Source organism: Rutidosis leptorrhynchoides, chromosome 3, assembly GCF_046630445.1.
Source record: "Rutidosis leptorrhynchoides isolate AG116_Rl617_1_P2 chromosome 3, CSIRO_AGI_Rlap_v1, whole genome shotgun sequence".
NCBI lineage: Eukaryota > Viridiplantae > Streptophyta > Magnoliopsida > Asterales > Asteraceae > Rutidosis > Rutidosis leptorrhynchoides.
This window is the reverse complement of record NC_092335.1, coordinates 218787402-218802015: the sequence shown is the minus strand read 5'-3', so window position 1 is coordinate 218802015 and position 14614 is coordinate 218787402.

Below are 14614 nucleotides of genomic sequence, written 5' to 3'. Positions count from 1 at the left end.
GACAACTAGTTGTAGGTTACTAACGAGGACAGCTGACTTAATGAACTTAAAACATCAAAATGTATTAAAAGTGTTGTAAATATATTTTGAACATACTTTGATATATATGTACATATTTGTTATAGGTTCGTGAATCGACCAGTGGCCAAGTCTTACTTCCCGACGAAGTAAAAATCTGTGAAAGTGAGTTATAGTCCCACTTTTAAAATCTAATATTTTTGGGATGAGAATACATGCAGGTTTTATAAATGATTTACAAAATAGACACAAGTACGTGAAACTACATTCTATGGTTGAATTATCGAAATCGAATATGCCCCTTATTATTAAGTCTGGTAATCTAATAATTAGGGAACAGACACCCTAATTGACGCGAATGATGGGGATATTCTTATATATGCATCTTGTTAATGTCGGTTACCAGGTGTTCACCATATGAATGATTTTTATCTCTATGTATGGGATGTATAATGAAATATGAAATCTTGTGGTCTATTGTTACGATTTGATATATATAGGTTAAACCTATAACTCACCAACAATTTTTGTTGACATTTTAAGCATGTTTATTCTCAGGTGATTATTAAGAGCTTCCGCTGTCGCATACTTAAATAAGGACAAGATTTGGAGTCCATGCTTGTATGATATTGTGTAAAAACTGCATTCAAGAAACTTATTTCGTTGTAACATATTTGTATTGTAAACCATTATGTAATAGTCGTGTGTAAATAGGATATTTTAGATTATCATTATTTGATAATCTACGTAAAGCTTTTTAAACCTTTATTGATGAAATAAAGGTTATGGTTTGTTTTAAAATGAATGCAGTCTTTGAAAAACGTCTCATATAGAGGTCAAAACCTCGCAAAGAAATCAATTAATATGGAACATTTTTAATCAATAAGAACGGGACATTTCAAATAGTACCAGGCCACATTCCTATAAAAGCACGCTCTGGTCGACTGAATATGAATACCATCTATCTATCTCTCATATCCGAAGGGTGTCCCGGAATGATGGGGATATTCTTATATATGCATCTTGTTAATGTCGGTTACCAGGTGTTCACCATATGAATGATTTTTATCTCTATGTATGGGATGTATAATGAAATATGAAATCTTGTGGTCTATTGTTACGATTTGATATATATAGGTTAAACCTATAACTCACCAACAATTTTTGTTGACATTTTAAGCATGTTTATTCTCAGGTGATTATTAAGAGCTACCGCTGTCGCATACTTAAATAAGGACAAGATTTAGAGTTCATGCTTGTATGATATTGTGTAAAAACTGCATTCAAGAAACTTATTTCGTTGTAACATATTTGTATTGTAAACCATTATGTAATAGTCGTGTGTAAACAGGATATTTTAGATTATCATTATTTGATAATCTACGTAAAGCTTTTTAAACCTTTATTGATGAAATAAAGGTTATGGTTTGTTTTAAAATGAATGCAGTCTTTGAAAAACGTCTCATATAGAGGTCAAAATCTCGCAACGAAATCAATTAATATGGAACGTTATTAATCAATAAGAACGGGACATTTCAAATAGTACCAGGCCACATTCCTATAAAAGCACGCTCTGGTCGACTGAATATGAATACCATCTATCTATCTCTCACTCGTAATATATATATATATATATATATATATATATATATATATATATATATATATATATATATATATATATATATATATATATATATATATATATATATATATATATATATATATTATAATTTTAATATATATATATATATATATATATTATAATTTTAATATATATATATATATTAAAATTATAATATATATATATATATATATATATATTAAAATTATAATATATATATATATATATATATTATAATTTTAATATTAATTTTAATTTTAAATTCTAATAATAAGGGTATGTTAGCCAATGTTGTAAGGGTGTAAGTCGAAATTCTGTCCGTGTAACGCTACGCTATTTTTAATCATTGTAAGTTATGTTCAACCTTTTTAATTTAATGTCTCGTAGCTAAATTATTATTATGCTTATTTAAGACGAAGTAATCATGATGTTGGGCTAAAATATTAAAGATTGGGTAATTGGACTTTGTACCATAATTGGGGTTTGGACAAAAGAACGACACTTGTGGAAATTAGACTATGGGCTATTAATGGGCTTTATATTTGTTTAACTAAATGATAGTTTGTTAATTTTAATATAAAGATTTACAATTGGACGTACCTATAAATAACCATATACACTCGATCGGACACGATGGGCGGGATATTTATAAATACTAATAATTGTTCATTTAACCGAAAACGGGAATGGATTAATAGTTAATAGACTTATTAAAACAGGGGTGGATTATGTACAAGGACACTTGGCATAATTGTTAACAAAGTATTAAAACCTTGGGTTACATGCAGTCGATATCCTAGTGTAATTATTAAACAAAGTATTAAGACCTTGTTACAGTTTAAGTCCCCAATTAGTTGAAATATTTGACTTCGGATATAAGGATAATTTGACGAGGACACTCGCGCTTTATATTTATGACTGATGGACTGTTATGGACAAAAACCAGACGGACATATTAAATAATCCATGACAAAGGACAATTAACCCATGGGAATAAACTAAAATCAACACGTCAAACATCATAATTATGGAAGTTTAAATAAGCATAATTCCTTTATTTTCATATTTAATTGCACTTTTAATTATCGCACTTTTATTTACTGTCATTTTATTTAATTGTACTTTTAATTATCGTACTTTTTAATTATTGCAATCTTATTTTATTGCAATTTTATGTATCGCAATTTCATTATCGTCATTTACTTTACGCTTTAAAATTTAGTTATATTTATTTTTAATATTTTACATTAGGTTTTAACTGCGACTAAAGTTTTAAAATCGACAAACCGGTCATTAAACGGTAAAATCCCCCTTTTATAATAATAATATTACTTATATATGTTTTTATTTTTACAATTATAAGTTAAAACTAATATAGCGTTAAACTTGGCTAAGATCCCTGTGGAACGAACCAGACTTACTAAAAACTACACTACTGTACGATTAGGTACACTGCCTATAAGTGTTGTAGCAAGGTTTAGGTATATCCACTCTATAAATAAATAAATAACTTGTGTAAAATTGTATCATATTTAATAGTATTTCCTAATAAAATATAAACTATTTCCTAGTACGCCTCGCACACATCAGTTACATATATGTCTCGTTTCGAAATCATTAAGTTAGTAGTCTTGTTTTTACATATGTAGTTCATTGTTAATACACTTAATGACATGTTTACTTATCATTTATCATGATTAAACATAGTGTATCAATATCTTATTATGATTCATATGTATTTAGTAAGACGTTGTTATAACGATAATCGTTATATATATCGTTTTCGAGTTTCTTAATTCAATAGTCTCATTTTTATGTATATAACTCATTGTTAAAATACCTAATGAGATACTTACTTATCATCATATCATGTTAACTATATATATAACCATATATATGTCATTATATAGTTTTTACAAGTTTTAACGTTCGTGAATCACCGATCAACTTGGGTGGTCAATTGTCTATATGAAACCTATTTCAATTAATCACGTCTTAACAAGTTTGATTGCTTAACATGTTGGAAACACTTAATCATGTAATTATCAAATTCAATTAATATATATAAACATGGAAAAGTTCGGGTCACTACAGTACCTACCCGTTAAATAAATTTTGTCCCGAAATTTTAAGCAGTTGGAGGTGTTAACGTATCTTCTGGAAATAAGTGCGGGTATTTCTTCTTCATCTGATCTTCTCTTTTCCAGGTAAACTCAGGTCCTCTACGAGCATTCCATCGAACCTTAACAATTGGTATCTTGTTTTGCTTAAGTATTTTAACCTCACGATCCATTATTTCGACTGGTTCTTCGATGAATTGAAGTTGTTCGTTGATTTGGATTTAGTCTAACGGAATATTGAGATCTTCTTTAGCAAAATATTTCTTCAAATTCGAGACGTGGAAAGTGTTTTGTACAGCCGCGAGTTGTTGAGGTAATTCAAGTCGGTAAGCTACTGGTCCGACGCGATCAATAACCTTGAATGGTACAATATACCTTGGGTTTAATTTCCCTCATTTACCAAATCGAACAACGCCTTTCCAAGGTGCAACTTTAAGCATGACCATCTCTCCAATTTCAAATTCTATATCTTTTCTTTTAATGTCAGCGTAGCTCTTGTAGTGACCCGAACTTTTCCATGTTTATATATATATATATATTAAATGAAATTGTTATTTACATGATTAAGTGTTTCCAACATGTTAAGCAATCAAACTTTTTAAGACTTGATTAATTGAAATAAGTTTCATATAGACAATTGACCACCCAAGTTGACCGGTGATTCACGAACGTTAAAACTTGTAAAAACTATACGATGACATATATATGGTTATATATATAGTTAACATGATTTTATTATAAGTATGTATCTCATTAGGTATTTTAACAATGAGTTATATACATAAAAAAATGAGACTATTAATTTAAGAAACTAGAAAACGATATATATAACGATTATCGTTATAACAACGTCTTACTAGGTACATATGAATCATATTAAGATATTGATACACTTGGTTAATTATGTTAAATGATAAGTAAATATATTATTAAGTGTATTAACAATGAAATACATTTGTAAAAATAAGACTACTAACTTAATGATTTCGAAACGAGACATATATGTAACGATTATCGTTGTAACGACATTTAACTGTATATATATCATACTAAGATATATTATATATCATAATATCATGATAATATAACAATTTAACATCTCATTTGTTATAATAAACAATGGGTTAACAACATTCAACAATATCGTTTACCTAAAGGTTTCAAAACAACATTTACATGTAACGACTAACGATGACTTAACGACTCAGTTAAAATGTATATACATGTAGTGTTTTAATATGTATTCATACACTTTTGAAAGACTTCAAGACACTTATCAAAATACTTCTACTTAACAAAAATGCTTACAATTACATCCTCGTTCAGTTTCATCAACGATTCTACTCGTATGCACCCGTATTCGTACTCGTACAATACACAGCTTTTAGATTTATGTACTATTGGTATATACACTCCAATGATCAGCTCTTAGCAGCCCATGTGAGTCACCTAACATATGTGGGAACCATCATTTGGCAACTAGCATGAAATATCTCATAAAATTACAAAAATATGAGTAATCATTCATGACTTATTTACATGAAAACAAAATTACATATCCTTTATATCTAATCCATACACCAACGACCAAAAACACCTACAAACACTTTAATTCTTCAATTTTATTTATCTAATTGATCTCTCTCAAGTTCTATCTTCAAGTTCTAAGTGTTCTTCATAAATTCCAAAAGTTCTAGTTTCATAAAATCAAGAATACTTCCAAGATTGCAAGTTTACTTCCAAGTTTTCTAAATCCATTCCAAGTAATCATCCAAGATCAAGAAATCTTTGTTACTTACAGTAGGTTATCTTTCTAATACAAGGTAATAATCATATTCAAACTTTAATTCAATTTCTATAACTATAACAATCTTATTTCGAGTGGAAATCTTACTTGAAATTGTTTTCGTGTCATGATTCTGCTTCAAGAACTTTCAAGCCATCCAAGGATCCTTTGAAGCTAGATCTATTTTTCTCATTTCCAGTAGGTTTATCCAAGGAACTTGAGGTAGTAATGATGTTCATAACATCATTCGATTCATACATATAAAGCTATCTTATTCGAAGGTTTAAACTTGTAATCACTAGAACATAGTTTAGTTAATTCTAAACTTGTTCGCAAATAAAAGTTAATCCTTCTAACTTGACTTTTAAAATCAACTAAACACATGTTCTATATCTATATGATATGCTAACTTAATGATTTAAAACCTGGAAACACGAAAAACACCGTAAAACCGGATTTACGCCGTCGTAGTAACACTGCGGGCTGTTTTGGGTTAGTTAATTAAAAACTATGATAAACTTTGATTTAAAAGTTGTTATTATGAGAAAATGATTTTTATTATGAACATGAAACTATATCCAAAAATTATGGTTAAACTCAAAGTGGAAGTATGTTTTCTAAAATGGTCATCTAGACGTCGTTCTTTCGACTGAAATGACTACCTTTACAAAAACGACTTGTAACTTATTTTTCCGACTATAAACCTATACTTTTTCTGTTTAGATTCATAAAATAGAGTTCAATATGAAACCATAGCAATTTGATTCACTCAAAATGGATTTAAAATGAAGAAGTTATGGGTAAAACAAGATTGGATAATTTTTCTCATTTTAGCTGCGTGAAAATTGGTAACAAATCTATTCCAACCATAACTTAATCAACTTGTATTGTATATTATGTAATCTTGAGATACCATAGACACGTATACAATGTTTTGACCTATCATGTCGACACATCTATATATATTTCGGAACAACCATAGACACTCTATATGTGAATGTTGGAGTTAGCTATACAGGGTTGAGGTTGATTCCTAAATATATATAGTTTGAGTTGTGATCAATACTGAGATACGTATACACTGGGTCGTGGATTGATTCAAGATAATATTTATCAATTTATTTCTGTACATCTAACTGTGGACAACTAGTTGTAGGTTACTAACGAGGACAGCTGACTTAATAAACTTAAAACATCAAAATTTATTAAAAGTGTTGTAAATATATTTTGAACATACTTTGATATATATATGTATATATTGTTATAGGTTCATGAATCAACAAGTGGCCAAGTCTTACTTCCCGACGAAGTAAAAATCTGTGAAAGTGAGTTATAGTTCCACTTTTAAAATCTAATATTTTTGGGATGAGAATACATGCAGGTTTTATAAATGATTTACAAAATAGACACAAGTACGTGAAACTGCATTCTATGGTTGAATTATCGAAATCGAATATGCCCCTTTTTATTAAGTCTGGTAATCTAAGAATTAGGGAACAGACACCATAATTGACGCGAATCCTAAAGATAGATCTATTGGGCCTAACAAACCCCATCCAAAGTATCGGATGCTTTAGTACTTCGAAATTTATATCATATCCGAAGGGTGTCCCGGAATGATGGGGATATTCTTATATATGCATCTTGTTAATGTCGGTTACCAGGTGTTCACCATATGAATGATTTTTATCTCTATGTATGGGATGTGTATTGAAATATGAAATCTTGTGGTCTATTGTTACGATTTGATATACATAGGTTAAACCTATAACTCACCAACATTTTTGTTGACGTTTAAAGCATGTTTATTCTCAGGTGAATACTAAGAGCTTCCGCTGTTGCATACTAAAATAAGGACAAGATTTGGAGTCCATGTTTGTATGACATTGTGTAAAAACTGCATTCAAGAAACTGATTTCGATGTAACATATTTGTATTGTAAACCATTATTTAATGGTCATGTGTAAACAGGATATTTTAGATTATCATTTAATCTATGTAAAGCTTTTTAAACCTTTATTTATGAAATAAAGGTTATGGTTTGTTTTAAAAATGAATGCAGTCTTTGAAAAACGTCTCATATAGAGGATAAAATCTCGCAACGAAATCAATTAATATGGAACATTTTTAATCAATAAGAACGGGACATTTCAGTTGGTATCCGAGCGTTGGTCTTAGAGAACCAGAAAATTTGCATTAGTGTGTCTTATCGAGTTTGTTAGGATGCATTAGTGAGTCTGGACTTCGACCGTGTTTTCTTTAAAAATGATTGCTTAACATTTTTGTTGGAAACTATATATTATTAACATGTATATATTATGTGATATATTAATCTTTTAACATGTTTGATATTGTGTGATAGATGTCTACCTCTAGCACAAATCCCATTGACTCACCTAATAATAACGAAGAGTCGAATATATATTGGACTGATTCACAAGTTCCCGAATCAGAACCGGAAGAAGAATCAGAACCGGAAGAAGAATCAGAACCGGAAGAGGAGGAACCGGAGGAGGAAATAGAACCGGTGGGGGAAATAATAAAACGGTTAAGTAAAAGAAAATCCTCAACCAACCGACCAAGGTTAATTATGGTCAATGGTGTTTCCGCCAAGGAAGCAAAATATTGGGAGGATTACCAATTCTCCGATGAATCGGATTCCGACGAGAATTCCGATGATGTTATAGAAATTACCCCTACTTAATTTAAAAAGGCAAAAGAAAATAATAAGGGATAGGGCATAAAAATATAGAAATCTAATTCCAACCCCGATGAACTTTATATGTATCGTCAACCCCCGAAGCCCTTAAGTTGTAACAATGACCCGGGAACCTCTAAACCACCAGGTTTTTCTAAACCGTTGTGGAAAACGACAGTTCATATTAGGGGAACATCATATATCCCTAGAAACTTGGCAAAACGAACCAAAACCGAAGAAGAAGAAACGAGCGAGTTGGAATAAGATAGTTGTATTCGTGTGGTGTAATATATGTAATATAGTGTGTTTATGCTTTATGATATATGTAAAAATTGCTTGTATTAATAAGTATTTTTTTTATGAATCTAACTCTTGTCTATTTTACAGTATAAAAACACAAAATGGATAGACAACCCAATATTTTAAGAGACCTACCCGGAGACATGATTGATGAAATCTTGTCTAGAGTCGGTCAGAATTCTTCGGCACAACTATTTACGGCGAAATCAGTTTGTAAGACATTCGAAGAACGTTCCAAGAATGTCTTGGTTTATAAGAGACTTTCGTTTGAAAGATGGGGGATATCACATTGGGAAACCCATAAGTTACGATGTGTTTACTTTGACGCATATATTGCGGGGAACCCAAATGCTATTTTACGCAACGGGTTAAGAAATTATTTTGACTCAATGTGTCCGAATATAGGACTTCATGATTTAGAAAAAGCGACTAACATGCAACATAAAGATGCATGCTATGCTTACGGGTTAGTAATGTTCGCTTCTCACCAAAGTGAGAAAAAGAACATCGGGCTACAACTATTAAACAAAACGTTCCCACAAGTGACGGAGTCGGTAATTGGGGTAAGAAATGAGGTTTTTAGGTTATTACGAGACTGTTGGTCATTACATAACCCTCGTCCCTTTGACGACGTTACAATACGCTGTCTTATCAACGGCCATAACGGTTATGTTCCACAAGACCAAGGATGGGAAGTAGTCCTAGTAAAACCAGAATGCATTACTTGTTTCTGGACGTATGAATTACGTGTCTTTATTGCCTTTGCTGAACGACTTGTGTACTAGCTAGAATTATCTTCACAACTATCTTGTATCAAAGTTATTGTGTGCTATATTTCATGCTTTATGTAAAATAAGCGGTATTGTAAGTTTGTAAAATATTTATAAAAGTTTGAACGCGAAATATTATTATAATCAGTTTTTCATATAGAATTGTAGTAGTTGAATTGTATATTAGCTACTAAGTATGAACTTAACGGGTAGGTACTACCCAAATTTAAACTTATAAAACGCTAATATGAAGAAAAAGCTTTTATAAATGAGTTCATATTATGCTACGAAATACTATTAACTACTCTTAATATTCTGTATGATTAACTTGTTCCATTTGACTATTTTGAAGGAAATGGCACCGACTACTCGACACACCGTGAATATAAATGAAGAGGAATTCCGTACTTTTCTAGCTTCAAACATAGCCGTAGTACAGGCTGCGCTACATACCAACAATAACCTTGGATCTAGTAGTACAGGAAATCGTGTAGGATGCACCTACAAAGAATTCACTGCCTGCAAACCTTTAGAATTTGATGGAACCGAAGGACCGATCGGATTAAAATGGTGGACCGAGAAGGTCGAATCGGTGTTTGCCATAAGTAAGTGTACTGAAGAGGACAAAGTGAAGTACGCTACGCATACCTTCACAGGTTCTGCATTAACATGGTGGAATACCTATCTAGAGCAAGTGGGACAAGATGATGCGTACGCACTACCGTGGTCAGCATTCAAGCACTTGACGAACGAGAAGTACCGTCCCAGAACCGAGGTCAATAAGCTCAAGACAGAACTTAGAGGGTTATGAACCCAAGGATTTGATATTACCACGTACGAAAGACGATTCACAGAATTGTGCCTATTGTGTTCGGGAGCATTCGAATATGAGGAAGAGAAGATCGACGCGTTTGTGAAAGGATTACCAGAAAGAATCCAAGAAGATATAAGTTCACACGAGCCCGCCTCCATACAACAGGCATGTAGAATGGCTCACAAACTAGTGAACCAGATTGAGGAAAGAATTAAAGAACAGACGGCTGAAGAGGCCAATGTGAAGCAAGTCAAAAGAAAGTGGGAGGAAAACGGTGATAAGAATCACCAATACAACAACAACAGCAATTACAATAATAATCGCAACAATTATCCCAACAATCGCAACATCAATCGCAACTACAACAAATGGCCCAACAACAACAACAACAACAACAACAACAACAACAACAACAGCAACTACAACAATCATCCGAACAACAATAACAACCGCAACAACAACAATCAGAAGCAGCTATGCCATAGGTGTGAAAAGTATCACTCGGGGTTCTGCACCAAATTTTGCAACAAGTGTAAAAGAAATGGTCATAGCGCGGCGAAGTGTGAGGTCTACGGACCAGGGGTTAACAGAACGAAAGGAACTAATGGTGTCGGAACGAGTAATGGCGGAGCAAGTAGTGTCAGAGCAAGTTATGCCAATGTAGTTTGTTATAAATGTGGAAAACCGGGCCACATTATTAGAAATTGCCCGAACCAGAAGAACACGAATGGACAAGGCCGCGAAAGAGTTTTCAATATTAATGCGGCAGAGGCACAGGAAGACCCGGAGCTTGTTACGGGTACGTTTCTTATTGACAATAAATCTGCTTACGTTTTATTTGATTCGGGTGTGGATAGAAGCTATATGAGTAGAGATTTTTGTGCTAAATTAAGTTGTCCATTGACGCCGTTGGATAGTAAATTTTTACTCGAATTAGCAAACGGTAAATTAATTTCAGCAGATAATATATGCCGGAATCGAGAAATTAAACTGGGTAGCGAAATATTTAAGATTGATTTGATACTAGTAGAGTTAGGGAGTTTTGATGTAATAGTTGGCATGGACTGGCTGAAGAAGGTGAAAGCAGAGATCGTATGTTATAAAAATGCAATTCGCATTGTACAAGAAGAAGGAGAACCCTTAATGGTGTACGGAGAAAAGGGCAACATGAAGCTACATCTTATTAGTAATTTGAAGGCACAAAAACTAATAAGAAAAGGTTGCTATGCTATTCTAGCACACGTAGAGAAAGTACAAACTGAAGAAAAGAGCATCAATGATGTTCCCGTCACAAAAGAATTTCACAATGTATTTCCGAAAGAATTACCGGGACTACCTCCACATCGATCTGTTGAATTTCAAATAGATCTTGTACCAGGAGCTGCACCAATAGCTCGTGCTCCTTATAGACTCGCACCCAGCGAGATGAAAGAACTGCAAAGCCAACTGCAAGAACTATTAGAATGTGGTTTCATTCGACCAAGCACATCACCATGGGGAGCTCCTATTTTGTTTGTCAAGAAGAAGGATGGTACATTTAGGTTGTGTATTGACTACAGAGAGTTGAACAAACTTACCATCAAAAACCGTTATCCACTGCCGAGAATTGACGACTTATTTGATCAACTACAAGGTTCGTCGGTTTATTTGAAGATCGATTTACGTTCTGGATATCATCAAATGCGAGTAAAGGAGGATGATATTCCAAAAACTGCTTTTAGGATGCGTTATGGTCATTACGAGTTTATGGTTATGCCGTTTGGATTGACTAACGCACCAGCTGTGTTCATGGACCTTATGAACCGAGTGTGTGGGCCATATCTTGACAATTTTGTCATTGTTTTCATCGATGACATACTTATTTACTCAAAGAATGATCAAGAGCACGAAGAACGTTTGAGAAAAGTGCTAGAAATATTGAGGAAAGAAAAACTGTACGCTAAGTTTTCAAAGTGTGCATTTTGGTTGGAAGAAGTTCAATTCCTCGGTCACAAAGTGAACAAAGAAGGTATCCAGGTGGACCCGGCAAAGATCGAAACCGTTGAAAAGTGGGAAACCCTAAAAACTCCGAAGCATATACGTCAATTTTTAGGATTGGCTGGTTACTACAGAAGATTCATCCAAGATTTCTCCAAAATAGCAAAACCCTTGACTGCATTAACGCATAAAGGGAAGAAATTTGAATGGAAGGATGAACAAGAGAAGGCGTTTCAATTATTGAAGAAAAAGCTAACTACGACACCTATATTGTCATTGCCTGAAGGGAATGATGATTGATGATGTAGCGTGAGGGTACGAAATATACTATTATTTTTAATACAAAATACGTTACAAATTACACAAGTTATTTATTTATTTATAGAGTGGGATATACCTAAACCTTGCTACAACACGATAGGCAGTGTACCTAATCGTAGAGTAGTGTAGTTTTTAGTAAGTCCGGTTCGTTCCACAGGGAGCTGGTGATACTTACTATATTTTTAACAACTATATTTATACAAAATATATTTAATTATATAAGTAGTAATATTATTATAAAAAGGGGGTTTTACCGTTTAATGACCGGTTTGTCGATTCTATATTTTAAGCGTAAAGATAAATGACGATAATTAAAGTGCGTAAAATAATGACAATAAATAAAATGACAGTAAATAAAATTGTGAGTAATAAAATGACAGTAAATAAAGATACGATCAGAAATACAATAAAAGAATTATGCTTATTTAAACTTCCGTAATCATGATGTTTAACGTTTTGATTTTAATTAATTGTTACTCGGGTTAATTGTCCTTTGTCATGGTTTATTTGATACCTATCTGGTTTTTGTCCATAATAGTCCATCGGTCATAAATATAAAGTGCGAGTGTCCTCGTCAAATTACCCTTATACCCGAAGTCAAATATCCCAACTAATTAAGGATTTAAACTGTGACGCAGTTATCACTTCTGTCAACAATTACACCAGTTATCACTGTATGTAATCCACCCCTGTTTTGATTAGATATGAATATTAATTTACCCACTTGATCAGTTTGACTAATCAATTACCCAACCCGAATAATTAATTAAATGATTATAATAGATTCCATATGAACGTCACTAAATAGGACAACCATAATCATTATTAATTATTAGGTTAATTAATTTGAAGATAGGTTCGACAGACTCCAATGAGTTGTCACTCAATTAGACAATACCCCCCATCTATTAATAGTCAATAGTCCAATTTCCACAAGTGTCGGTCTTTTGCCCAAACCTTAATTATGGTACAAAGTTCAATAACCCCGTCCTAATATTTTAGCCCAACATCACGATTACTTTGTTTTAAATAAGCATAATAATAACTTAGTTACGAGACATTAAATTAAAAAGGAAGAACATAGCTTACAGTGGTGATTAATCGCGTAGTGTTGCACGGACAGAATTTCGACTTAAAACCCGTAAAATATTTCTTACAATAACCCAACTAAAACATAACTTTATTATTAAAATTAACTTATATTAAAATTATAATATAAATATATATTACATATTACAGAAGAGAGAAAGAAATATGAAGAAAGGTGTACATAAATCGATCAAATGAATTGCCTTTTATAGGCAAATATTGAATTGAAATTTTCACTTATGACCCCTTAACTATGCTCAATTAACAACTTTTTATTATTTATTATTATTCTTATTATGAATTATTTAAATATTATATTATATTCTTGTGCATAGTTGACTTGTACTTTCAGCTCTGTTCTGTCGAGCGTTGATAGTTGGCTCGGGTACCGGTTCCGGATTTTCGAACGTCCTTTCGTATAATTTAATATCCTGTACTTTGCGTTTTGTAACTTGTACTCTTATCATTTTTAGACGTTTCTCATCAATAAATTGAACCTTTTGAATTGTATCTTGTACATTTGAGCTTTTTGGACGTTTGTGTCTTCAAATCTTCGTTTTCGCCTTTTGTCTTCGCACTTATTTATTTAAACAATTACAATGAAAATATAATACAATTACATATGAAAACCTATTATTTAGAAGGGATATTGCTATGAAATATATGTTCCTTTTTAGCCTTATCAAATATCCCCACACTTGAGCGTTGCTTGTCCTCAAGCAATACAGAACTTGAAATAAAAACATACATGAATCACTTTTTTATTCATCACACTTTGTACATTAGCGATTTTGATATGGTGGTATAAACAATGATAGTAACGATAGAATCATGGTTAAAGGTGGGTGTGTCATCCACCGTTGCCTCGGGTTTAGGTCAACGACACTTGCAATCAAATAGCCGATTTACTTTCGGTTTCCAAAGCAAAGTGCACATTTGAAAGGTGGTTTACAGTCCCACATGACTATGAAAATGTAGATTCTTCAGGAAATTGGATCTTTATGAAAACATTTGATCTTTTTGAAAATTTAATCTAGCTTTTACTCTAGATAAGTTTTCCGGAATAACCCTTCACCGGTGTTTGCAAAATATTTTTG